At 39.4% G+C, this 27,535-nt stretch overlaps 1 long non-coding RNA gene across 1 annotated transcript in view; it reads left to right on the forward strand.

Annotated features, from left to right (window-relative positions):
• LOC126069697 (uncharacterized) overlaps window positions 1-27,210 on the forward strand; it is a 46,348-nt gene extending 19,138 nt beyond the window's left edge. Inside the window, exons 3-4 of the long non-coding RNA XR_007516011.1 lie at window positions 8,600-8,675; window positions 19,018-27,210. This is a non-coding gene — a long non-coding RNA (uncharacterized LOC126069697). The remainder of the gene's footprint in view (window positions 1-8,599; window positions 8,676-19,017) is intronic.
• The last annotated feature ends 325 nt before the right edge of the window (window positions 27,211-27,535 follow it).

Consider the following 27,535-nt stretch of genomic DNA (forward strand, 5'->3'; position numbering starts at 1 on the left):
CTTTCTACTGCCCACCTAGTTGCATGTGCCATATCTGTCCTTTCTTGATGGGCCTGCCTAGAAAGCCACTCACTTATGGCTTCATCAAATCTGTGCCACTAAAACGGCAGCCTCCCTCAACACTTCTTTTTTTTGGCTCATGTTTCTCTCTTCTCTTTCTCTTCTTTCCCACACACACTTACCTCCACACATCACAACCTCCTCACTCCCTCCTGCCTATCTGCACCATGTGGTGAGCATCACACTCCCGAGCAGAACAGGCACCGCCTACTGGAACCTGCCCTGCACTGAACCCCGGCCCTGCCCTGTCGGTCCCAATACATGCAACAAACAACCAATCCCAGCCCCTCCTTTTCCACTGGGCCTGCCCTGCTGCACCATAGCTGAGTGACTGGCCATGCTCACTGAACAAGCTGGTGAGACATATCATGCCCACAGATGAGCAAACAACAAAAAATACACAGCCTGCCTTCTCAAACATAACCAATCAAAACAAAAAGACAAAAAAAGTCTACAATCAATAAATGCAGAAAATAGCTACAGAATGTCCTGAAGATGGCAGACAATATCAAAATATATATAAAAAAAAAAAAGGACAGGATGGTTCCAGTAGGAGTCCAAAATAAAACATTAGATGACCTTGCAGTAGAAAAAAGGCACTGGAACTACCTGATAGGGAATTCAAATCTCTAATATTCAGAGCTATCCAAAAGTTGAAGGAAAAAGCAGATAAAAAAGAAGAAAAATAGACAAAATGTAAAAGACATACAAAACAATAGAAGAATTCAGAAAAATAATACAGGAATAAAATGTCAAAATAAATTCACAACTAAAAATCATACAAAAACAGCAATCAGAAATCCAAAAGATAAACAATACGATTTCAGAAACAGACAGTGTCATAGAAGCTCTGAGGAGTAGGTTTGAAGCAATGGAAGACAGAATCAGCAAAATTAAAAACAAATACTTGGATACCACTTTTAGGAAAAAATCAGAGAAAAGGATGGAGAAAATTGAAGAAACCCTGAGAATGATGTGGGATACAATCAAAAGCAAAAATCTGTGAGTGATCTGAGCTCCAGAACAGAGGGAGAAAATGGAAAATGCAGAGAGGATCATTGAAGAATTGCTGACAGAAATCTTCCCTAATATTGTGAATGATGAAAAGCTGACCATTCAAGAAGCTCAATGAACCCCATTTAGGATAGACCCCAAAAGAAAATCACCAAGACATATCATAATCACACTCACTAAAACCAAAAACAAAGAACCCTGAGAGCAGTTCAAGAAAAATGAAAAGTCACATACAGAGGGGAAACAATAAGACTAAGCTCTGATTACTCAGCAGAAACAGTGCAAGCAAGAAGGCAATGGGATGACATATATAAAACCTTGAAAGAAAAAAAAATTGCCAACCAAGAATAATATATCCTGCAAAACTCTCACTCAAATATGGCGGTGAAATTAGGACATTTCCAGATAAACAGAAATTAAGGAAATATGTAAAAAAACAAACCAAATTTATAAGAATTATTAAAGAGAGCATTTCTGCTAGAGAACAAACAACATCAGATGACAGCCTGAATCTAGAACACAAGACCACATCAGCCAGATACCAACCAAGGTAATGAGCTCTCGAGGATTAATCAAAACTAAAAGATTCACAACAGAGAATCAGAGAGTTAATCTATAAATGACAACAACATCAGAACAATAAAAGAAGGAAAAAATGTTGTAGGTATCAAACTTTCAAATGGAGAAGGCAAGGTGATACCAAGTAATAAAAGACTGGTACAAACTTAGAAGATAAGGGTAAATTTCAAGGTAACCACAAAGAAAATTAACAAACCTATTCATCAAAATAAAGAAGAAAAACATAAAGTCTCAGTAAACACAAAATCTACAAACACAAAATAAATGAAAAAAATCCACAAACAAAAGTAACTCAGCTCAGGTGACTAAGAGAACAAAGAAAACGTCAGCACCAAAAAATGATGGCAATAAACTCACACCTATTATATGTACACTGAATATAAATGGTGTAAATGCACCCATAAAGAGACAGAGAGTGACAGAATGGATAAAAAAAAAAAAACAGGATCCATCAATATGCTGTCTACAAGGACACACCTTAGAAATAAAGACATAGATTGATTAAAAATCAAAGGAAGGAAAAATATATCAAGCAAACAGCTACCAAAAAAGAGCAGGAGTAGCAATGCTAATCTCAGATAAAATAGACCTTAAAACAAAATCCACCATAAAAGACAAAGAGGGGCATTATATAATGATTAAAGACATAACTATAATAAATATCAACACACCCAATGACAGGGCTCCAAAATACATAAACTCTAACAGCACTGAAAAGGGAAATTGGCAGTTCCACAATGATAGTAGGAGACTTCAATGCACCACTCTCAGTAAAGAACAGAGCATCTAGAAAGAAGCTCAACAATGATTCAGAAAATCTAAATGCCACAATCAGCCAAGTTGACCTCATAGACATATATAGAACACTCCACCCAACAGGAGCAAAGTACATATTCTATTCCAAGGCACATGGAACATTCTCCAGAACAGATGATATCTTAGGCCACAAAACAACCCTAAACAAAATCCAAAACGTTGAGGTAATGCAAAGCGTATTTTCTGGTCACAATGCCATCAAAGTAGAAATTAACAAGAAGAGCAAGGGAAAAAAATCAAATACTTGAAAACTGAAAAACACACTGCTTAAAAACCACTGGGTAATAGAAGAAGTTAAACATGGAATCAAAAAATTCCTAGAATCAAATGAGAATGAACACACACCATACCAAAAACTTTGGGGCACAGCAAAGGCAGTGCTCAGAGGACAATTCATAGTAATAAACACATGTGTCAAAAAAGGACCAAAATCAATATTTTAACCCTACAGCTCAAAATAGAAAAAGAGCAGCAAAAGAAGTCCACAGCTGCCAAAAGAAAGGATAAATAAAAATTAGAGCAAAAATAAATGAAAGAGAAAACTGAAAAACAATAGAAGAATCAGCAAAACAAAAAGTTGGTTCTTTAAAAAAGGATCAGCAAAATCGACAAACCATTGGCCAACCTGACAAAAGAAAAACAGGAAAAGATGCAAATAACCCAAATAAGAAATGAAATGGGGGACATTGCAACATCCTAACTGAAATAAAAAAGATGATAACAGCACTATGAAAACAATACTGCAACAAACTTGAAAACCTATAGGAAATGGCAAATTTCTAGAAACACACTGCTTACCCAAACTAACACAAAATGATGTTGAAAATCTGAATAGGTCCATAACAAGAGAAGAGATTGATAAGGTAATTTTAAAAAAAAAATGCTCCAAACAACAACAAAAAAAAAAGCCCTGGCCCAGATGGCTTTACTAGAGAATTCTACCAAACATTCAGAGAAGAGCTTACACCAGTACTACTCAAACTATTACAGAATATAGAAATGGAAGAGATACTTCTGAATTCATTCTGTGAAGCCAGCATAACCCTGATACCAAAACCAGGCAAAGACACCACAAGAAAAGAAAATTAAAGACCAGTATCTCTCATGAATATAGATGCAAAAATTCTCAACAAAATTCTAGCCAACAGAGTTCAGCATTATATCAAAAAATAATACACCACGACCTTTGTGATTTATACCAGGTATGCAAGCATAATTCAACATTAGAAAATCAATCAATGTAATCCACCACATAAATAAAAGAGTCACATGATCATCTCAATCAGTGCAGAAAAGTATTTGACAAAGTCCAACACTCATTCCTGATACAAATTCTCAATAAAATAGGTATAGAAGGAAATTCCTCAACATAATAAAGGGCATCTATACAAAACCAACACCCAACATCATTCTTAATGGAAAGAGGCTGAAAACATTCCCCTTGAGAACAGGAATAAGACATGGATGCCTGTTATCACCATTCCTATTTAACACTGTGCTGGAAGTCCTAGTTAGAGCAATAAGGAAAAAAAAAAAAAAGAAATAAAGAGCATCCAAATTGGTAATGAAGAAGTAAAACTGTCCCTATTTGCAGATGATATGATACTACACGTGAAAAACCTAAAAGACTCCATGAGGAAACTAGTGAAACTAATAGAAAGATTCAGCAGAGGAGTAGGATACAAGATAAACATACAAAAATCAGTTGGATTCCTATACACCAATAAAGAGAATGATGAAAAGGAAATCAGGAAACCAATACCATTTATAATAGCCTCTACAAAATAAAATACTTAGGAATTAATCTAACCAGGGATGTAAAAGACCTATACAAAAAAACTAGAAAACACTACTGCAAGAAACCAAAAGACATCTACATAAATGGAAGAACATACCATGCTTATGGATTGGTAGACCCAACATTGTGAAAATGTCAATTCTACCCAAAGGAATCTACAAATACAATGCAATCCTGATCTAAATACTGACAGCGTTCTTTAAAGAGATGGAAAAACTAATCACTAACTTTATATGGAAAGAGAAGAGGTCCCAGATAAGTAAAGCACTATTAAAGAAGAAAGTAGGAGGGCTCCCACTACCGGACCTCAGAACCTACTATACAGCTACCATAGTCAAAACAGCCTGGGACTGGTATAGCGACAGACACATTGACCAATGGAACAGAATTGAGAACCCAGATGCAAATCCATCCACCTGTGGGCACCCAATTTTCAACAAAGGCCCAATGTCTGCCAAATGGGGAAAAGACAATCTTTTTAACAAATGGTACTGCCAAAAACTGGATGTCCATCTGCACAAAAATGAATCAGGAGCCATACCTCACACAATATACAAAAACTAATTTAAAATGGATCAAAGACCTAAATATAAAACCCAAAACCATAAAGATTCTAGAAGAAAAAATAGGATCAATGTTAGAGGCCCTAATACACGGTCTTAACAGGATACAAACCATAACTAACAACACACAAACTCCAGAAGATAAGCTAGATAACTGGGATCTTGTAAAAATTAAAAATCCAACAAAGATCTAATCTCTAAAATCTACAGGAAAATCCAACAACTCTACAACAAAAAGACAAATAATCTATAAAAATGGGCAAAGGAAATGAACAGACACTTCAACCAAAAAAGACATTCAGGCGGCTAACAGACACATGAGAAAATGCTCACAATCACCAGCCATTAGAGAATGCAAATCAAAACCACAATGAGATACCATCTCATCCCTGCACTACTGGCATGAATCAAATGAAAACAGAAAATAAGAAATGTTGGAGAAGCTGTGGGGAAATTGGGACTCTTATGAACTGCTGGTGGGAATGCAAAATGGTACAAGCATTTTGGGAAACGATATGGCGCTTCCTTAGAATAAAGCCAGAAATAGAAATACCATATGATCCAGCGATCACACTCTTAGGAATATATCCTAGCAAAATAAAAGCCGTCACACAGATAGACATATGCACGCCCGTGTCCATTGCAGCATTGTTCACAATCGCAAAAAGATGGAAACAACCCAGATGCCCATCAACAGATGCCAGCACAACTTGTCCAAGGCAAGGTCATGGAAGATGAATGGATAAGCAAGGTATAGTACAAACACACAATGGAGTATATGCAACAATAAAAAGCAATGATAAGTCTGTGAAGCATCTCACAACATGGATGAATCTTGAGGGCATTATGCTGAGTGAAATAAGTCAATCAAAAAATGACAAATATTCTATGAGACCACTACTATAAAAACTCATGAAAATGTTTACACAAAAAAAGAAACTATCTTTGATGGTTATGAGGGGGTGGGGGAGTGGGGATGCAAAAACACTAAATAGACAATAGTTAAGTAGTAACTTTGGTGAAGGGTAAGACAGTACACAATACTGGGGAAGCCAGCACAACTTGTCCAAGGCAAGGTCATGGAAATTCCATAGACACATCCAAATTCATGAGGGACTGAATTGCTGGACTGAGGGCTATGGGGACCATGGACTCAGGGAACATCTAGCTCAATTGACATAACATAGCTTTTAAAGAAAATGTTCTACATTCTACTTTGGTAAGTAGCGTCTGGGGTCTTAAAAGCTTGTGAGCGACCATCCAAGATACGCCATTGGTGTTGCCCTGTGTGGAGCAAGTGAGAAAGAAAACCAAAGACACAAAGGAAAGATTAGTCCAAAGGACTAATGGGCCACAGTTACCACAACCTCCACCAGACTGAGTCCAGCACAACTCGATGGTGCCTGGCTACCACTACTGACTGCTCTGACAGGGAACAAAAGAGAGAGTCCCGGACAGAGCTGGAGAAAAATGTAGAACAAAATTCTAATTTACAAAAAGACCAGACTTACTGGCCTGACAGAAACTGGAGAAACTCCAAGACTATTTCCCTCAGACAGCCTTATAACTCCCTAAAGAAGTCACTCCTGAGGTTCTCCCTTCAGCCAAAGATTAGACAAGTCCATAAAACAAAACGAGACTAAAGGGGCACACCATCCAGGAGCAAGGTTAGAAGGCAGGAGGAGACAGGAAAGCTGGTAACAGGGAACCCAAGGTTGAGAAGTGAAGAGTGTTGACATGTCATGGGTTGGTAACCAATGTCACAAAATATGTGTACTAATTGTTTAATTAGAAGCTAATTTGTTCTGTAAACCTTCATCTAAAGTACAATAATACAGAAAAAAAAGTTTATAGACTAGAAATCAAAATGAAGACCAAAAAAAAAAAAAGTCTATGTTTTTCTTTTGTTCTTAAGAATAAAATTTTTGTTTAACATCATCATGGTCAGAAGGAATTAAGATAATAATGTCCTTATTGAAATTAAAATTACCTTTTTTTTTTACTACATAGTTATCATCGGAACACCACTGTTGGAATGCAGTACACCACTGATAATTCACAAATGATGACTCATCCCAAAAGATTTGCCAAATGGCCTCCTTGTCCTCAGTACTGGATTCAACAAGTGTGTCTGAATTTCGCCTTCAGAGTTTTTGTTTTCCATTTTTTGTTTCAAGGAGGGAATTGGTCTTTCCATCTCAATGCACCTATTTTCTATTGTCTTATTATGTTAATTTTTACTTGGGTGAAGCAGGACCTGTTCTTACTTAAAACCCATTGCCGTCAAGTTGATTCCAACTCATAGTGACCTTATAGGACAGAGTAGAACTGCCCCATACAGTTTCCAATGAGTGGCTGGTGGATTCAAACTGTCTACCTTTGGCTCAGCAGCTGAATGCTTAACAACTGTGCCACCAGGGCTCCTGTTCTTACTTAGGGGTATTTATCAATTGATTGCATTTCTATTAAGTTCCCATTAATCTACTTGTACTCTTTTCCTGGAGCATTCTGAAACCCCAATAATTAGTGAGTCCGAATGTTATTTAAAAGGATAACAATGATTTTTCTTTTTTAATGTGGTAAAATATACATAACAATAATTTCTACATTTACAACTCAGTGACATTGATAACATTCTTCACGTTGTGCACCAATTCTCACTGTCCTTTTCCAGATCATTTCCCCACTGTTAAAATAAACTTAACGCTGTCCAAGCATAAAATCCCCTTACCCCTCTCCCTCCTAGCTCTGATAACAACTAATAATCTTTGGTTTCTATATATTTGCCTATTTCATGTAAGTGAGATTATACAGTGTTTGTCCTTTTGTGATTGATTTATTTCGCTCAGCATGATGTTTTTAAGGTTCATCAATGTTGTGGCATTTCTTTATATGGTTAAGTAGTATTCCATTGTGAGTATACACCACATTTTGTTTATCCATTCGTCTGTTGTTGGACATTTCTCTTGTTTCCACCTTTTGGCTATTATGGGAAAAGTGCTACAATGAACATTGGTGTACCAGTTTCTGTTTGTGTTCCTGCTTTCACTTCTGGGTATATACCTAGGACTGGGATTGCTGGCTTATATGATAGTCTATGTTCAACTTTTTGAGGAACTGTTTTCCACTGTGGCTGTACAAATTTTACATTTCACCAGCAATGGATGAGGGCTCCAATTTCTGAACAACATCTGTTGTTTTCCATTGTTCTTTGTTTTGTTTTTTATAGTTATCTCATTGTGGTTTTGATTTGCACCTCTTTTTTTTTTAATAGCTAGCGACAATGTTTGTTGGCCATTAGGATATCCTCTTTGGTAAGACGTCTGCTCAAATCCTTTGCCCATTTTTTAATTGAGTTGTCTTTTTGTTAAGTTGTAGAAGTTTTTTATATTTTTGAACATTGAACCCTTATCAGATATAGGGTTCCCAAAATTTTCTCCTACTCTGTAGGTTGTCCTTCATTTTGTTGATAAAATCCTTTGATGTACGAAAGCATTTAATCCTTATGAAGTCTCATTTATCTATTTGGCCTTTTGCTGCTCCTGCTTTGTTGTCATATCTGATAGTCCCTCACTAAAAACTAGGTCCCACAGTTTTGCCCCCACATTTTTTTCTAAGAATTTTATGTTTAGTTTTCACATTTAAGCCTTTGGTTGATTTGAATTGGTTTTTGTGTGTGGCGTGAGCATGGATCCTGATGTGTTCTTCTGAACAATGATTTTTCCTAGATTAGGTAACAAAAAAGTATTAAAGTATGGTTTATTTCTAGATTATACTGGTGCAAGTTAACCCTGGGGAGACCTTCACCATCAAGTCTGATGACAGCAACATTCAGAATATTCAAGGTCAGTGGAAATGTAATTAGATGTGTATTGTTTGATATCAGAGTGAATTTAAATATTAGTGTGAAATTACTATAATCTGTTCCACTAATGTCCTTTGCTCTTTGAACCAGATTGGGTGCTATTAAATTAACATATTTCTAATAGGAGTTTAGTATCGACATAACAACCAAGACTCATCTTGTCAATCTTACTAGACCTTCAAGTAAGGTATTTTTAAAAATCAGAATTCAAAAATTCCATTTTTTAAAAGCCAAGATTTCTGAGATATTGAGAGTCACTTTTAATTTTAGATGATTTTCTGATAGGAGCTGACTGGAAAGGCCTGCAGAAAGTTCATTCATTCATTCATATATTCACAGTTACTTCTTTAGACCAAAACCCATTGCTGTCAAGTTGATTCCAACTCATAGTGACCCCATAGGACAGAGTAGAACTGCCCCATAGGGTTTCCGAGGAGTGGCTAGTGGATTTGAACTGCCGACCTTTTAGTCAGCAGCAGTAGCTGCTAAACCCTGCACCACCAGGGCTCTTTAGACCAGCAATATACTATATATACTATATTGAAAATGTATAGTATATAGTATTGCTTCGATAGTAATAAGAATTAATAAATATTTGGTTCATAGAAGCTTTATTATTCCAAAGTGAGATGATTGTTCCTGTTCTTACGCCAATCATTTTGTATCCTAAAGTAATGTTATGCTACAACTCAAGAATTTTTCAAGAATGTTATCATCTAACAATGGAATCCATATGGCTGCTATATAAAGTTTATCACGAACTGATATTTATTATTTTTCCCGTTATTATAAGTAAATTACCATTCTAGGTCTTGAAAACCACATATAATTTTAGGGCTAAGTGCTAAAGTGCTAGTGTATTATAATTTCAGTTAAAGAAAATAGTGATGACATATAAAGTCTCCATGCTGCATTTTATTTTTAGTTCCTACACAATTGTATGTTTAAGACAATAAGAATAACTAGTATAAAAGTAGGGCATCACGTGAATCACATTGGATTCTTCTTTATAGTATGTTGATTTCAAAGAACTATTTCACTTTAATGTTATTGTTGGGAAGCCTTAAAAAGAAAATGGATTTGCTTTATTAGGCAATGTTACCATAAGTATTTTTTTATGCTACAGGGTATAACTTTTATTACTCAATATATAACCATGAGAGGCGGGGCCAAGATGGCGGACTAGGTGGACGCTACCGCGGATCCCTCTTGCAACAAAGACTCGGAAAAACAAGTGAATCGATCACATACATAACAATCTAGGAACTCAGAACAACAAACAGACTTAGAGACAGAGAATGAACAAATACGGGCAGACAGCGATCGTTTTCAGAACCAGGAGCCAGCGTACCAGGCAGGTGACCTTCGGAGCCCGATCTGGGGCAGAGCCCAGGGGGGCAGACTGTACAGACAAGGGGCCCAGCCCTACCCCCCGAACTCATCCCGGGAGAGAGCCTAGCCGGTTGGCGCGGGCGGCATAGAGGCACAGCTGGTGGGAGAAGCACCCAGGAGGCAGTGACTGATCTTGGAGCGGGGAGAGCAGCGTCCCAGCTGGGGAGCCGTCCCGCCGGGAGTCTGGCGGGAAGCAGGCGTGGCGCGAGCGTGGGGATCAGCTATATTTCCCTAAAGCGACCCCAGGGGCGGGCCCAGCCGTTCGTGCAGGTGACGCCCACCCAGTTCGCGCGAGCGGTGTGGCGCACCGGAGGGAGAAGTCCCTGGAAGGAAGTGCCTGGTCTCAGAGCCGGGAGAGCAGCATCCCAGCCGGGGAGCCATCCCGCTGGGATTTTGGCGAGGCGTGAGCGCATTCCCCTGAATAGACCCTGGGGGCGGGCCCAGCTGTTCCTGAGGGCGACGCCCACCCAGTTCACACGAGCCGAGTGGCGCGCCGGAGGGAGAAGTCCCCGAGAGGAAGTGACTGGTCTTGGAGCGGGGAGAGCAGCATCCCAGCCGGGGAGCCGTCCCACTGGGATTTTGGCAGACGCGGGCGGAGCTTGAACGCGGGGATCAGCTCTATATTCTGAGGTGCTACACTCCTAGCTCTCTAATCCCTCCCCCACCCTCCCCAGGCGGCTCCATTAACATCCAAATACTCTGAGCCAAAGGGAGAATTCAGATAGGGATCTGACTGCATTTTTTTTAGCGGATTTTCTGGAAAAACTAGTTTCCCAGTGATGGCTCGGAGACAGCAGTCCATATCAAACCACATAAAGAACCAGACCATGACAGCTTCTCCAACTCCCCAAACAAAAGAATCAAAATCTTTCCCAAATGAAGATACAATCCTGGAATTATCAGATACAGAATATAAAAAACTAATTTACAGAATGCTTCAAGACATCACAAACGAAATAAGGCAAACTGCAGAAAAAGCCAAGGAACACACTGATAAAACAGTTGAAGAACTCAAAAAGATTATTCAAGAACATAGTGGAAAAATTAATAAGTTGCAAGAATCCATAGAGGGACAGCATGTAGAAATCCAAAAGATTAACAATAAAATTACAGAATTAGACAACACAATAGGATGTCAGAGGAGCAGACTCGAGCAATTAGAATGTAGACTGGGACTTCTGGAGGACCAGGGAATCAACACCAACATAGCTGAAAAAAAATCAGATAAAAGAATTTAAAAAAAATGAAGAAACCCTAAGAATCATGTGGGACTCTATCAAGAAGGATAACTTGCGAGTGATTGGAGTCCCAGAACAGGGAGGGGGGTCAGAAAACACAGAGAAAATAGTTGAAGAACTCCTGACACAAAACTTCCCTGACATTATGAAAGACGAAAGGATATCTATCCAAGATGCTCATCGAACCCCATTTAAGATTGATCCAAAAAGAAAAACACCAAGACATATTATCATCAAACTTGCCAAAAACAAAGACAAACAGAAAATTTTAAAAGCAGCCAGGGAGAAAAGAAAGGTTTCCTTCAAGGGAGAATCAATAAGAATAAGTTCAGACTACTCAGCAGAAACCATGCAGGCAAGAAGGGAATGGGATGACATATACAGAGCACTGAAGGAGAAAAACTGCCAACCAAGGATCATATATCCAGCAAAACTCTCTCTGAAATATGAAGGAGAAATTAAGATATTTACAGATAAACACAAGTTTAGAGAATTTGCAAAAACTAAACCAAGACTGCAAGAAATGCTAAAGGAGATTGTTTGGCCTGATGACCAATAATATCAGGTACCAGCACAATACAAGGTCACAAAACAGAACGTCCTGATATCAACGCAACTCAAATAGGGAAAGCACAAAAACAAACAAATTAAGATTAATTCTAAAAAATAAATAAATAAACAAAATAATACACATAACAGGGAATCATGGAAATCAATAGGTAAACGATCACAATAATCAAAAAGAGGGACTAAATATAGGAGGCATTGAACTGCCAGATGGAGAGTGACACAAGGCGATATAGAACGATACAAGTTAGGTTCTTACTTAGAAAAATAGGGGTAAATAATAAGGTAACCACAAAAAGGAATATCAATTCCATAACTCAAGAAAAACGTAACGACTCAACTAACATAAAGTTAAACATTATGAAAATGAGGATCTCACAATCTACTAAGAAAAACGTCTCAGCACAAAAAAGTATGTGGAAAAATGAAATGGCCAACAACTCACATGAAAAGGCATCAAAATGACAGCACTAAAAACTTATTTATCTATAATTATGTCGAATGTAAATGGACTAAATGCACCAATAAAGAGACAGAGAGTCACGGACTGGATAAAGAAACACGAGCCATCTATATGCTGCCTACAAGAGACACACCTTAGACTTAGAGACACAAACAAACTAAAACTCAAAGGATGGAAAAAAAATATATCAAGCAAACAATAAGCAAAAAAGAAGAGGAGTAGCAATATTAATTTCTGACAAAATAGACTTTAGACTTAAATCCACCACAAAGGATAAAGAAGGACAAAAAAAAAAAAAAAAAAGAAGGACACTATATAATGATAAAAGGGACAATTGATCAGGAAGACATAACCATATGAAATATTTATGTACCCAATGACAGGGCTGCAAGATACATAAATCAAATTTTAACAGAATTGAAAAATGAGATAGACACCTCCACATTTATAGTAGAAGACTTCAACATACCACTTTCGGAGAAGGACAGGACATCCAATAAGAAGCTCAATAGAGACACGGAAGACCTACTTACAACAATCAACCAACTTGACCTCATTGACTTATACAGAACTCTCCACCCAACTGCTGCAAAGTATACTTTTTTTTCTAGTGCACATGGAACATTCTCTAGAATAGACCACATATTAGGGCATAAAACAAATCTTTGCAGAGTCCAAAACATCGAAATATTACAAAGCATCTTCTCAGACCACAAGGCAATGAAGCTAGAAATCAATAACAGAAAAACTAGGGAAAAGAAATCAAATACTTGGAAAATGAACAATACCCTCCTGAAAAAAGACTGGGTTTGATCTCTAAAATCTACATGATACTGCAAAAACTCAACTACAAAAAGACAAAGAGCCCAATTAAAAAATGGGAAGAAGATATGAACAGGCACTTCACCAAAGAAGACATTCCGGTGGTAAACAGACACATGAGGAAATGCCCACGATCATTAGCCATTAGAGAAATGCAAATCAAAACTACAATGAGATTCCATCTCACTCCAACAAGGCTGGCATTAATCCAAAAAACACGAAATAATAAATGTTGGAGAGGTCGTGGAGAGATTAGAACACTTATACACTGCTGGTGCGAATGTAAAATGGTACAACCACTTTGGAAATCGATTTGGCACTTCCTTAAAAAGCTTGCAGTAGAACTACCATAGCGTCCAACAATCCTACTCCTTGGAATATATCCGAGAGAAATAAAAGCCTTTACACGAACAGATAAATGCACACCCATGTACATTGCAGCACTGTTTACAATAGCAAAAAGATGGAAGCAACCAAGGTGCCCATCAACAGATGAGTGGATAAATAAATTATGGTATATTCACACAATGGAATACTACACATCAGTGAAGAACAGTGATGAATCCTTGAAACATTTCATAACATGGAGGAAGCTGGAAGGCATTATGCTGAGTGAAATTAGTCAGTTGCAAAAGGACAAATATTGTATGAGACCACTATTACAAGAACTCAAGAAATAGTTTAAACAGAGAAGAAAATATTCTTTGATGGTTATGAGGGGGAAGGAGTGGAGGGAGGGAGGGAGGGGGTTTTCACCAATTAGATAGGAACTATTTTAGGTGAAGGGAAAGGCAACACGCAATACAGAAGAGGTCAGCACAACTGGACTAAACCAAAAGCAAAGAAGTCTCCTGAATAAACTGAACACTTCGAAGGCCAGCGTAGCAGGGGCGGAGGGCTGGGAACCATGGTTTCAGGGGACGTCTAAGTCAATTGGCATAATAAAATCTATTAAGATAACATTGTGAATCTCACTTTGGAGAGTGGCATCTGGGGTCTTAAATGCTAGCAAGTGGCCATCTAAGATCCATCAATTGCTCTCAACCCACCTGGAGCAACGGTGAATGAAGAACACCAAAGACACAAGGTAATTATGAGCCTAAGAGACAGAAAGGGCCACATAAACCAGAGACTACATCAGCCTGAGACCAGAAGAACTAGATGGTGCCTGGCTACAACTGATGATTGTACTGACAGGGACTACAACACAGAACCCCTGAGGGAGCAAGAGAGCAGTGGGATGCAGACCCCAAATTCTCATAAAAACACCTGACTTAATGGTCTGACTGAGACTAGAAGAACCCTATTGGTCATAGTCCCCAGACCTTCTGTTAGCCCATGACAGGAACCATTTCTAAAGACAACTCTTTAGACAGGGATTGGACTGGACGACGAGATAGAAAATGAAATGATACTGGTGAAGAGTGATCGTCTTGGATCAGGTAGACACGAGACTATGTTGGCATCTTCTGTCTGGAGGGGAGATGGGAGGGCGGAGAGGGTCAGAAGCTGGCCAAATGGACATGAAAAGAGAGAGTGGATGGAAGGAGTGTGCTGTCTCATTAGGGCAAGAGCAATTAGGAGCATATAGCAAGGTATATAAATTTTTGTATGAGAGACTGACTTGATTTGTAAACTTTCACTTAAAGCACGATAAAAATTTTTAAAAAAAGAAAGTGAGGAAACAACTTACAGATTGAAAGAAAATTTGGGGTAATCACATATCTGGGAAGAGTTTAATATCCAGAGTTTATAAAGAACCCCTACAACTTAACCAAAAAAGACCAACAACCCAATAAAAAAAATGAGGAAAGGAATAGTATAGGTATTTCACCAAAGAAGAAATACAAATGGCCAACAAGGATATGAAAGATGCTCAATATCATTAGTCATTTGGGAAATGCAAATCAAAACCACAATGAGAGATCACTTCACACCCACTAGGATAGCTATGATTTAAAAATTAAAAAACAAGTATTGGCCAGGATGAGAAGAAATAGAAACCCTCATCCATTGCTGGTGGGACTGTAAAATGGTGCAGCTACTGTGAAAAACAATCTGATGGTTTCTCAAAAAGTTAAACATAGAATTACCATATGAACCAGACATTCCACTCCTAGGTGTGAGTCCAAAAGAATTGAAAGCAGGAACGCAAACAGAAACCTGTACACCAATGTTCATTGCAGCACTACTCACAAGAGCCAAAAGGTAGAAATCACCTAAATTTTCATCAATAGATGAATGGATTAACAGTATGTGGTAGATACAGACAATGGAATACTACTTAGCCATAAAGAGAAATGAAGTTCTGATACACGCTACAACATGGATGAACCATGAAAACGTTATAAAGAGTGATATTAGTCAATCACAGGTGGACAAATGTTGTATGATCCCACTATATGAAAAAGGAAAATATACAGAGACCAAAGTTTATTAGTGATTACCAAGGGCAGAAGGGAAGAGGAAAGAGGGAGTCATTGTTTACGGAGTACTGAGTTTCTGTTAATGGTGGTGGAATAATTGGAAAAGGGTAGTTGTAATGGTTGAGCAACGTGATGAATATAATCGATGTCGCTGTAAATCAATGTACATGTAAAAATTGTTGAATTGGCAAATATTTCATTATATTTTTACCACGCTAAAAACAAAACAAATTTAAAGGCATCCAGGATGGAAAAGAAAAATTTAAACTGTCTTTATTCACGGATGACAAAATTCTATATGTATAAGGAATCGCTCAACAGCTACTAGAACTAATAAATGAGTTCAGCAAGGGTACAAGATACAAGATCAGTATACAAAAATCAATTGGGACAATCTAAAAATGAAGTTAAGAAAACAATTTAATTCACAATAATACCAAAAAGAATAAAATATTTAGGAATAAATTCGAGAAAAGAAATGCAAGACCTGTACACTGAAAACTACAAAACAGCGCTGAGAGAAATTAAAGAGCTAAATAAATGCATAAGATAGTCTATGTTAACGGATTAGAACACTCAACATTTCTAGTTGGCAATTTTTGTGAAGTTGATATAAATCTGTAAATATTCAGTACAGTCCCTATAAAAATTGAAGAAGGATTTTTTGTAGGATATGACATGCTGATCCTAAAATGTTTATGGAAATGCAAAGGACCTAGAATATATAAAACATTTTTAAATATAAGAACAAAGTTGGAGAACTCACAATTCCCAATTTCAAAACTGATTACAAAACTACGGTAATAAAAACCATGCGGTGCTGGTATAAGGATAGCATATATAGATGACTGGGACAAAATTGGAAACCCTGGTGGCTAGTGGTTAAGTGCTACAGCTGCTAACCAAAAGGTCAGCAGTTCAAATCCACCAGGCGCTCCTTGGAAACTCTACGGGGCAGTTCTACTCTGTCCTATAGGGTCGCTATGAGTAGGAATCAACTCGGCAGCAAAGTGTTGGAACAAAAGTGAGGGTCCAAAAATAAATTTCTTTGGAGGCTTTATGCCCCCTTCTGAGCTAAGACTTTTAATAAATAAACACAATCAATCTAGAGATTTGGTCACTTTTGAACATAGTAAAAGATTATGTACATATTGTATTAGGAAAGAATTGTAAGGAAATACCAACTTCTTAAGATCCTGATTAATAATTTGAGAGAAATAAAACTGGGCTTCAGTAAATCTCTGGAGTGTAAGAGTTCAGGTATATTGCTGATTATCCCATGATAAGACAAATAAATATCAACTGAATCTAATGAGATGCTAAAGGAGGTATAACATAAATACACCACAGTGAAGTACCATATTTTTACACAAATAATGCATGTCTTCTGAGTTTTTTTGCCAGCCACGCCCTCCCCCAGAGAGGTATCCTTGCATTCACATTATGTAATCTTTCTTCACAGCAACATGCTAAAGAAAAAACTAGAATAGCAACACTTATAAAAATACCTCAAAGGGGGAGGGCGCAGGCGACAAGCAAACACAGAAACAGGTGTTATTTGTGTAAAAATATGGTAGGTGGCTTCAAGTGGTATTGAGGAAAAATAATATTTGGGTTAGGGTCCACTGGAAAAGACGGAATCAAGATCTTATGCCCTGAGATCTTGCACAAAACATTATACCAATGAGGCTTTTTAACGATCCCTAGAGTATTACAAGGACTAGTGCAAGGACTATGAATAATAAGTGCCCTATTTGTAAGTCTTCAACATGGGCATTAATCCTTCCTTGGGTTTTATAGGGGATTGAGCAAATTCAGGGAAGGGTTTAGGAAACTTCATTTCTACTTTGATGAGTTCAGCCCCTGGAATTTTTCCAATGTCAGTAGAATTGTTGGTCCAGAGGGAATCAGAAACCTCACGTAAGTCCCCAAATTGGGATTAGGTCACATTTATGGGGATAGACACCCACCCCACCACTGCCGTAGAGTCAACACAGTGACATCTAATTGTCCTATTAGATGATCATATAGAGAAGAATCTTCAGGTATTTCTAGAAACAGTCCATCTGAGGAGTATTTGATTTAGCCGTTCCAGTCACATGAAATATCTCTCAACTAAATTTACTGGTGTGGGGTCACAGAGAAGAAATGCATGTTGACTAGTGTTGGGGCCAAGAGTTATAGTCACAGGTTGGGTAATGGAAAATTTGGAGATTGTTCAAAATTCCTACCACCTGAGTAGTTTAATGGCTCCAGGGGAGCTCCAGGGTGGAAATTGTGGTAGGATTTATGGTTGACAGAGTGGTATCCATGTCTATTACAAAGGTTTGTTTTTGTCCTATTGTTACAGATAGATCTCCTTGTTTATTTAAGGAACTCATTGGAAATTGGGTCCTAGAATCTCCCTCAGAAACCCTTCGTAATTCCTCAGGAGGAGAAGGAAGCATTAGCTTCTTTGTCTTTTTAGCTAAGATAGGACAGCTCTTTTTCCAGTGTCTCCCCGCCCTTTCTTTATTGTTGCTGAAAATATACACAGAAAAATATACACCACTTCAACAAGTTCTACATGTACAATTCAGTGACATTGATTACATTCTTCAAGTTGTGCGACATTTCCCACCCTCCTTTACTGAACTGTTCCTCCCCCACTGACATAAACTCACTGCCCTCTAGCTTCTTATCTAAACTTTAGAGTTGCTGTTGTCAATTTGATCCCATATAGATAGCTTTTTTAAAGAGCACAATGCCCAAGGCAAACATTCTTTAATCCAAGAAGCTCAGAGAACTCCAAGAGGGATAAATCCAAAGAGATCTACACCAAAAACAAAAGAAAACCCATTGCCATCAAGTCAATTCCAACTCATAGCCACCTTATAGGACAGAGTAGAACTGCCCCCATAGGGATTCCAAAGCTTAATCTTTACAGAAGCAGACCGCCATATCTTTCTCCCACGGAGCAGCTGGTGGGTTCAAATCACCAATCATTTGGTTAGCAGCCAAGTGCTTAATCACTGCACTGTCAGGGATCCTTAGGATCTACACCAGTACACATCATAATTAGGCTCTCAAAAAGTAAAGATAAAGAGAGGATCCTGAAAGCAGAGAGAAAGAAGCAAACAGTCATGTATAATGACCCAATAAGAGTAATCGTCAATTTCACCTTAGAAACAGTGGAAGCCAGAAGGCAATGGAATGATATATTTAAAGTGCTGAAAGAAAGTAACTGTCAACCAAGAATACTATACCCAGCGAAACTGTCCTTCGAGAATGAGGGTGAAGTTAAAACACCCCCAGAATCTCTGTCAAAGGGAAAGTGTTTATTGTCCTTTGAGAGAGTGATTTTTTAATTGCTTTAATTGTAAAGCCAGGAGCTTAATTTGGATTTTTCCTCTTTTTGGTATCTAAACCATGCAGTGGCGTCGAGTCGATTCCGACTCATAGCGACCCTGTTGGACGGAGTAGAACTGCCCCACAGAATTTCCAAGGAGCGCCTGGCGGATTCAAACTGCCAACCCTTGGTATCTAAATCCATTTCAAATATCTTCCAAACGCTGAAGTTCATGGAATGTGTTGGTTTTCCAGTCAGTCTTTTGTTTACATACTATATCTGTGATTTATGGCTTTAAACCATCTGTAACCATTAAAGTTGTGTGTCAACTTGCCTGGGCCATGATTCTCAGTGGTTTGGCAGTTATGATTAAGTTTGGCAGCCATATGATGATGTGATCACTTACCTGATGAGATTTGATATAATGCATCACCTTCATGATGGGATTAGCTGTGAGTAGTCAATCAGCTGAAAGGGAGTTTTTTGGGGGGCATGACCTGCATCGAGGATAAATGAACTTTCTGGCAGGCCTTGTGGGCTTTTGCTCACTCGGGAACCCGCAGCTGGCTCCTGTTTGCCTGACTTCCAATTCTTGGGACATGAGCTAACAGCTTACCTGCGGTCTTGCCTGCCTATCTTGGGATTCGTCAGTCTTAACAGCCTGTGAGCCAGAGCCCTGCTGTCTGACCTAGCAATCTTGGGTTTGCCAGCTAAGTAAATCAGGAGAACCTCCAGCCTGACCCACGGACTTGGGGCATTCCAAACTCTACAACCACATGAGCCATTTCCTTGATATAAATCTCTCTATATATGTGTATTTATATGCTTTACTGGTTTTGCTTCTCTAGAGAACTCAGTCTAAGACATTTTGTACCAACAGTGGTTAAGGAGAAACAAAATTATAAGGATGAGTTTTCTAAATTGGTTGTTGAGTCTATCGTCATGGACTGAATTGTGTCCCCCAAGTATATGTGTCAACTTGGCTAAGGTGTGACTCTAGGTATCATGTGATTGTCCACCATTTTGACAACTGATGTGATTTTCCTATGTGTTGTAAATCTTACTTCTATGACATTAATGAGGCAGGATTAGTGGCAGTTACATTAATAAGGCAGGGCTCAATCTACAAGTTAGGTTGTGTCTTAAGTCAATTTCTTTTGAGACATAAAAGAGAGAAGAAAGCAGAGAGGCATGGGAACCTCATACCAACAAGAAAGCAGTACTAGAAGCAGAGTGTGCCCTTTGGACCCGAGGTTCCTATGCTGATAAGCTCCTAGTCCAGGGACGGATCGATGATAAGGACTTTCCTCCAGAACCAACAGAGAGTGAAAACCTTCCCCTCGAGCTGATGCCCTGAATTTGGACTTCTAGCCTCCTAAGCAGTAAGAGAATAAACGTCTGTTTTTTGAAACCATCCACTTGTACTTCTGTAATAACATCACTATGTTGATAACTCTCTTTCCAATAGTAAAGAGGGCACTGCTAATGACGGTGCAATAGAAATACCCAAAATATCACCACCAATAGATCAGTATTGGTGAAATGCAAGGCTCTGGGTGACTGCATATTTGATACCTTTCTACAATTTTGTCCTAATGAGAAGTATGAGGAAACTGGTTTGTTGGTCTTCCTTTCACTAGAGAAAGTGGTGAAAAAAAGAGATGAGCTCAGGGTTTCAGAGTCAAGCTCAAGTGTGACATAAACAACCTCAAATTTCTACTTGTGCCTTGGAAGAAAGCTTATTTCTTGTAGTAACAGAGTTGATAGCACCAAAAACCAAACCCAGAGTCTTATTGTAAGACTGGCTGAATTACAATGCCAACTCAATTTTCAACCTTGAGTGGTATCTGAAGTTAAAGTGAGGACATTGATTGGGTAGAAATGGGATCCTGAAACTTGGGATGGGGACATATGGGCAGATAATTAGGAAGCTGGGGACACTGAGTCCCGAAATTCTGTTGAATCACTCCTGCCAACAGAACCAGCCCTCTCACTCCCATCTGAAGAGATTATTTAATGTTTGTCTGCTAAACCACACTCCCCGGTAAAACCACTAGCCTCTCCACCCCCATCTGATGAGATTAACCCAGATGTGTCTAAAGTGCCTGTGTCTGAGTCATTGCTTGGTGCATCACCTGAGGCAGATGTCTTGCAAGACAATGCTGAATGTTCACAAAACACATTCCCACCGCCCATTTTGGCTTCTAGACCTATAACTAGACTTAAGTCCCAGCAAGCCCCAAAAGGTGAAGTACAAAGTTTGACCCAGGAGGAGCTACACTGCACACCAAAAGAACTGCTTGACTTTTCTAATATCTACAAACAGAAACCTGGGGAATATGTGTGGGAATGGCTATTAAGGGTGTGGGATGATGGTGCAAGAAACATAAAGATGGATCAGTCTGAGTTTATTGATATGGGCCCACTAAGCACAGATTCTCCATTCAATGTTTCAGCTCAAGAGGTTAGGAAAGGATCTAATAGTTTATTTGGTTGGCTTGCTGAAGTACGGATTTCACAGTGGCCTACACTAAGTCAAGTTGAAGTACCAGTACCAGACCTGCCTTGGTATACTGCAGAAGAATCTATCCAAAGACTTAGAGAAATTGGCATGTTAGAGTGGGTTTGTCAGATTAGGCCCACAAACCCACATATGGAGTGCCCAGAGGACACACTTCTTACCACAACCATGAGGAACAAATTTGTGAAGGGAGCCCCAGAGTCCTTGAAGACTTCTGTTATTTCCATTTTATGTAACTCAGATTTGATAGTGGGAGCTGCTCTAACTGAATTAAGACACCTAACTACAATGGAGCTGATTGGACCCCGTGGTGGTACGGGCCAAGTGGCGGCACTCAATCCACAAAGACAGGGTGGGCGTGGTTACCATAATGGACAACAGACTCAAAGCAGTAATCAGAATAGTCTGACTCGTATGGACTTACGGCATTAGCTACTTAGTCATGGTGTCCCTAGGAGTGAAATAGATAGTAAATCTACTAAATATTTACTTGATCTGTACAAGCAGATGAATTCTAGGTCAACTGAATAACATTCAAATTCAAATCACCAGAATAGAGAGTCACAGTCCCTCAGTCAATTTCCAGACTTGAGCAAGTTTAAACACACACAACCCTTTGAATGAAGGGGAGGTCCATTAGAGGAAGGACTCCACTATACTGCCAAAAATTTGTACTGTTGATCTTTCTCCCAGCCTAACCCAAAGAAACTATGGCCTTTTACTACAGTGACTGTTCATTGGGGAAAAGGAAATAATCAGATTTTTCAGGGATTGGATACAGGCTTTGAACTGACACTAATTCCAGGAGACCCAAAACATTACTGTGGCCCACCAGTCAAAGTGGGGGCATATGGAGGTCAGGTTATTTATTAATGGAGTCTTAGCTCATGTCTATGTCACAGTAGGTCCAGTGGATTCCTGAACCCATCCTGTAGTGATTCCCAGAGTCCCAGAATGCATAATTGAAATAGATATACTCAGCACCTGGCTAAACCCCCACGTGCGATCTCTGACAAGTGGAGTAACGGCTATTATGGTAGGAAAAGCCAAGTGGAAGACATTAGAACTGTCCCTACCTAGGAAAAATACTCAATAAAAAGCAATACCATATTCCTGGGATTGCAAAGATTACTGCTACCATCAAGGACTTGAAGGATACAGGTGTGGTGATTCCCACCACATCCCCATTCAACTCGCCTATTTGGCCTGTGCAAAAAACACATGGATCTTGGAGAATGACAATGAATTATTAAAAACTTTTACTAGGTGGTGACTCCAATTGCAGCTGCTGTTCCAGATGTAGTTTCACTGCTTGAGCAAATTAATGCATCTCCTAGTACCTGGTATGCAGCTATTCATCTGGCTAATGGCTTCTTCTCCATACCTATTTTGAAGGACCACCAGAAGCAATTTTCCTTCATTTGGCAAGGCCAACAATACACCTTCAGTGCTCTACCTCAGAGCTACCTCAACTGTCCAGCCCTATGTTATAATTTGAGGATGTTGATCGTCTTTCCCTTCCACAAGATGTCACACTGGGGTCCCTTACATTGATGATGTTATGCTGATTGGGCTGAATAAGGAAGAAGTGTCAATGACTCTGGATTATTGGTAAAACATTTGTGTGCTAGAGGGTGGGAAATCAAGCCCACAAAAATTCAGGTGCCTTCCACCTCAGTGAAATTTCTAAGGGTCCAGTGATATGGGGCATGTTGAGACATTCCTTCTAAAGTGAAGGGTAAGTTATTGCATCTGGCCCTTCCCACAACTAAAAAGCAGGACATTGCCTAGTGGGCTTCTTTGGATTTTGGAGGCTACACATTTATCATTTGGGTGTGCTACTCACCAAGTGACTAGAAAAGCTCCCAGTTTTGAGTGGGGCTCAGAAGAAGAGAAGGCTAGGCAACAGGTTCAGGCTGCCATGCAAGCAGCTCTGCCATTTGTGCCATATGACCCAGCTGGTCCAATGGTTCTTGAAGTGTCAGCGACAGATAGAGATGTTGTTTGGAGTCGTTGGCAGGCTGCTGTTGGTGAATCACAGCACAAACCCGTAGGATTTTGGAGCAAAGCCCTGCCATACTCTGTAGATAACTACTCTCCTTTAGAGAAACAGCTTTGGCTTGTTACTGGGCCTTAGTAGAGACTGAACACTTAACCATGGAACACCAAGTCACCATGAGGCCTGAGCTGCCCATCATGAAATGGTTGTTGTCTGACCCACAGAGCCATAAAGTTGGACGTGCACGGCAGCAGTCCATCATTAAATGGAAGTGGTATACATGAGATCAGACCTGAGCAGGACCTGAAGGAAAAAATAAGTTGCATGAGGAAGTGGCCGAAATGCTCATGGTCTCCACTCCTGTCATATTACATTTCATCTCCCAGGCTGCACCTATGGCCTCATGGAAAGTTTCTTATGATCAGTTGACTGAGGAAGATAAAACTCATGCCTGTATTGCAGATGGCTCTGCACAATTTGGAGACACCACTTGAAATGCACAGCAGCAGCACTACAGCCCCTTTCTGAGACCTCCCTGAGAACAAAGTTGAAGGGAAACCCTCCCAATGGGCAGAACTTCAAGCAGTGCACCTGGTTGTTCACTTTGCTTGGAAGGAGAAATGCCCAGATGTGTAACTGTATACAGATTTATGGGTGTGGCCAATGGTTTGGCTGAATGATCAGGGACTTGGAATGAACATGATTGGAAAATTGGAGAACAAGGAGGCATGTGGAAGAGGCATGTGGATTGATCTCACTGCATGGGCCAAAGAAGTGAAGATATTTGTATTTCATTGAATTCTCACCAAAGGGTGACCTCAGCAGAGGAGGATTTTAACAATCAAGTTGATAGGATGACATGGTCTATGGAAACCAGTCATCCTCTTTCCCCAGCGACTCTCATCATTGCCCAAATGGGCCCATGAACAAAGTGGCCCTGGTGGCAGAGATGGAAGTTATGCATGGGCCTAGCAACATGGACTTCCACTCACCAAGGCCAACTTGGCTACAGCCACTGCTGAGTGCCCAATATGCCAGCAGCAGAGACCAACACTGAGTCCCTGATGTGGCACCATTCCTTGAGGTGATTAGCCAGCAACCTGGTGGCAGGTTGATTACATTGGGCCACTTCTATCATGGAAAGGGCAGCATTTTGCTCTTACTAGAAAAGACACTTACTCTGGATATGGATTTGCCTTGCCTGCACTCAATGCTTCTACCAAAACTGCCATCCATGGACTTACAGAATGTCTTATCCACCACCATGGCATCCCTCATGGCATCACCTCAGATCAAGTGGCTCACTTCACAGCAAATGAAATGTGGCAGTGGTCCCATGCCCGTGGAATTCACTGATCTTGCCATGTTCCCCATCATCCTGAAGCAGTTGGTTTGGTAGAACAATGAAATGGCCTTTTAAAGCACAGTTACATCCCCAGCTACATGGCTACACCTTGCAGGGCTGCGGCAATGTTCTCCAGGAGGCTGTATATCCTCTAAACCAGTGTCCAATATGTGGTGCTGTTTCCCCATAGCCAGGATTCATGAGTCCAGGAATTAAGGGGTGGAAATAGGAGTGGCACCACTCACTATTACCCTTAGTGTCCCACTTGCAAATTTTTTTGCTTCCTGTCCCCCTAACCCTATGCTCTGCGGGTCTAGAGGTCTTAGTTCCAAAGGGAGGAATGCTCCCCACCTGGAGACACATCACTGATTCCATTGAAATGGAAGTTAAAAATGCCACCTGGCCACTTTGGGCTCTTTTTGCCTCTGGATCAACAGGCAAAGAACGGATTTACCATATTGGCTGGTGTGATTGATCCTGATTACCAAAACGAAATCTGATTGATATTACATAATGGAGGTAAAGAAGAATATGTCTGGAATGCAGGAGATTCCTTAGGGCATCTCTTAGTACTACCATGCCCTGTGATTAAAGTCAATGGAAAACTACAGCAACTCAATTCCAACACAACTACTAATGGCCTAGACCCTTCAAAAATGAAGGTTTGGGTCACTGCACCAGGCAAAGATCCTCAACCCCTTAAGTGCTTGCTGAGGGCAAAGGGAATAAGGAATGTGTGGTAGAAGAAGGTAGTTCTAAATACCAGTTTTGACCACATGTCCAGTTGCAGAAACCAGGACTATAATTGTTATGCGTATTTCTTCCTTATATAAGTGCATCAAATAATTTTCTTTTCTTCACTTATAAAATAGAAGATGTAAACAGGGCTAGTGCATTTTCGGTTGTATGCATGTTATTTGTATCATGTTAGGTGCATGTATGACTTTAATTGTCTTTATCCAGAGATTGTGTATAGTTTAAGGAGATGTGTACAGGTGTCAAGTTGACAAGGGGTGGACTGTAATCATTAAGATTTTGTGTCAACTTGCCTGGGCCATGATTCTCAGTGGTTTGGCAGTTAGGTTGAAGTATAATGATGTGATCACCTTCATGATGAAATTCGATATAATGTGATCATCTCCATGATGGGATCTGCTTGCTGTGAGTAGCCAATCAGTTGAAGAGGAATTTCCTTTGGGCTGTGGTCTGCATCCAATATAGGTGGACTTTCTGGCAAGGCTCGTGGGCTTTTCCTCTCTCTGGATCCTGCAGCTGGCCCTCTTCATCTGACCTCCGGTTCTTGGGACTTGAGCTAACAGCTTACCTGCTGTCTGACCTGCTGATCTTGGATTCACGAGCCCTGTGGCTAAGTAAATTAGAAGAAACCTCCAGCCTGACCCACAGACTTGAGGCGTTCCAACTTCTACAACCACATGAGCCATTTCCTTAATATAAATCTCTCTCTATGTATATATTTATATGCCTTACTGGTTTTACTTCTCTAGAGAACCCAACCTAAGACACCATCAACAAAAAAAGTGGAAAGGGCATTGGGAATGTCAAATAAGGGGCAAATCCAGAATACTGTCTAAAGGTGCTAGTCTCCAAAGTCTGTTACAGATTCATTATTTTTCTGCTTGCAAAATTAAATAAAGGTCCAGTTTATTTTAGCCAGAAAGACCTACAGTTTAGTTCTCAAAAGTTCCTGCCCTGAGTTATGTGCTTCAAGTTATTCTTATTGAGTACAATGTATTTCATTTCTTTTTGTCATTTTTTAAGTCTTCTCAATTAGCCTTTCTGACCAAGTTTTTGCATCTCCTGGCCCCACCAAAAGATGTATTAGTTGGTAGATGTCAGGAAGAACTGGGTTGTGTTTGCCGAAAACAAGTTTGAATTCTTTAATGAATTTATCTTTCCATTCTGGGATATGATAAACCTTTAACAATAGCATGGAGGTCTGAACATGACCAGGGCTTAATATGTACATAAATCAGTGTCAGGATCTCCTCTTTTGTGGGGATTGCAATTTTAAGAGACATTGAGTGCATCCAATTTAGAAGAAGGAAGAGGGAAAATTAAGGACTCCATGGTGGTTGAACAAGGTTCTGAGAGTAAACACAAAGGAGATGCGGGAAGAGGAAGTAGGATATATATCAGAAGAACTGGAATGGGTTTTTGGTGGATCCACAAGGGAAAAATTTTAATTTCCTCACATTTTATACGAGTTTTAGCTAAAGAATCTTTTAGGGAGGATTGGTAATGCAGTCACAAGCAAAGAAATGTGGCAGCCAGAAGAAGCTGGAAGAGGCAAGGAACAGATTCTCCCATAGAGCCTCTGGGGCCTCTGCCAACACCTTGATTTCAAACTTCCTGCCTTCAAAATTGTGAAAGAATAAATTTTGTTGTTTTAAGTCACCCAGTTTGTGGTAATATGTTACAGCAGCCACAGCAAATTAATATGGTAACATGCACTTCAATGATGTTAAAAATATTAAACTACTATTTTCACACATCAGCTTTGCAAAAAAAAAAACTGTTGTTGAGAGTGTAGAGAATCATATTCTAGTGAGAATATAAACTAGTACAATCTGTTTGAAGGAAAATTTGGCAGTATCATTCAAAATTACAAATGTAACTATCCATTAACTCAGCCACTACGATCTTAGGTATATATCCTACAAATATATTTTCACATGTATGTAAAAATATGTATTCAAGAATATTTGTTGCAGCATTGCT

This window comes from Elephas maximus, chromosome X (genome assembly GCF_024166365.1).
Source record: "Elephas maximus indicus isolate mEleMax1 chromosome X, mEleMax1 primary haplotype, whole genome shotgun sequence".
NCBI lineage: Eukaryota > Metazoa > Chordata > Mammalia > Proboscidea > Elephantidae > Elephas > Elephas maximus.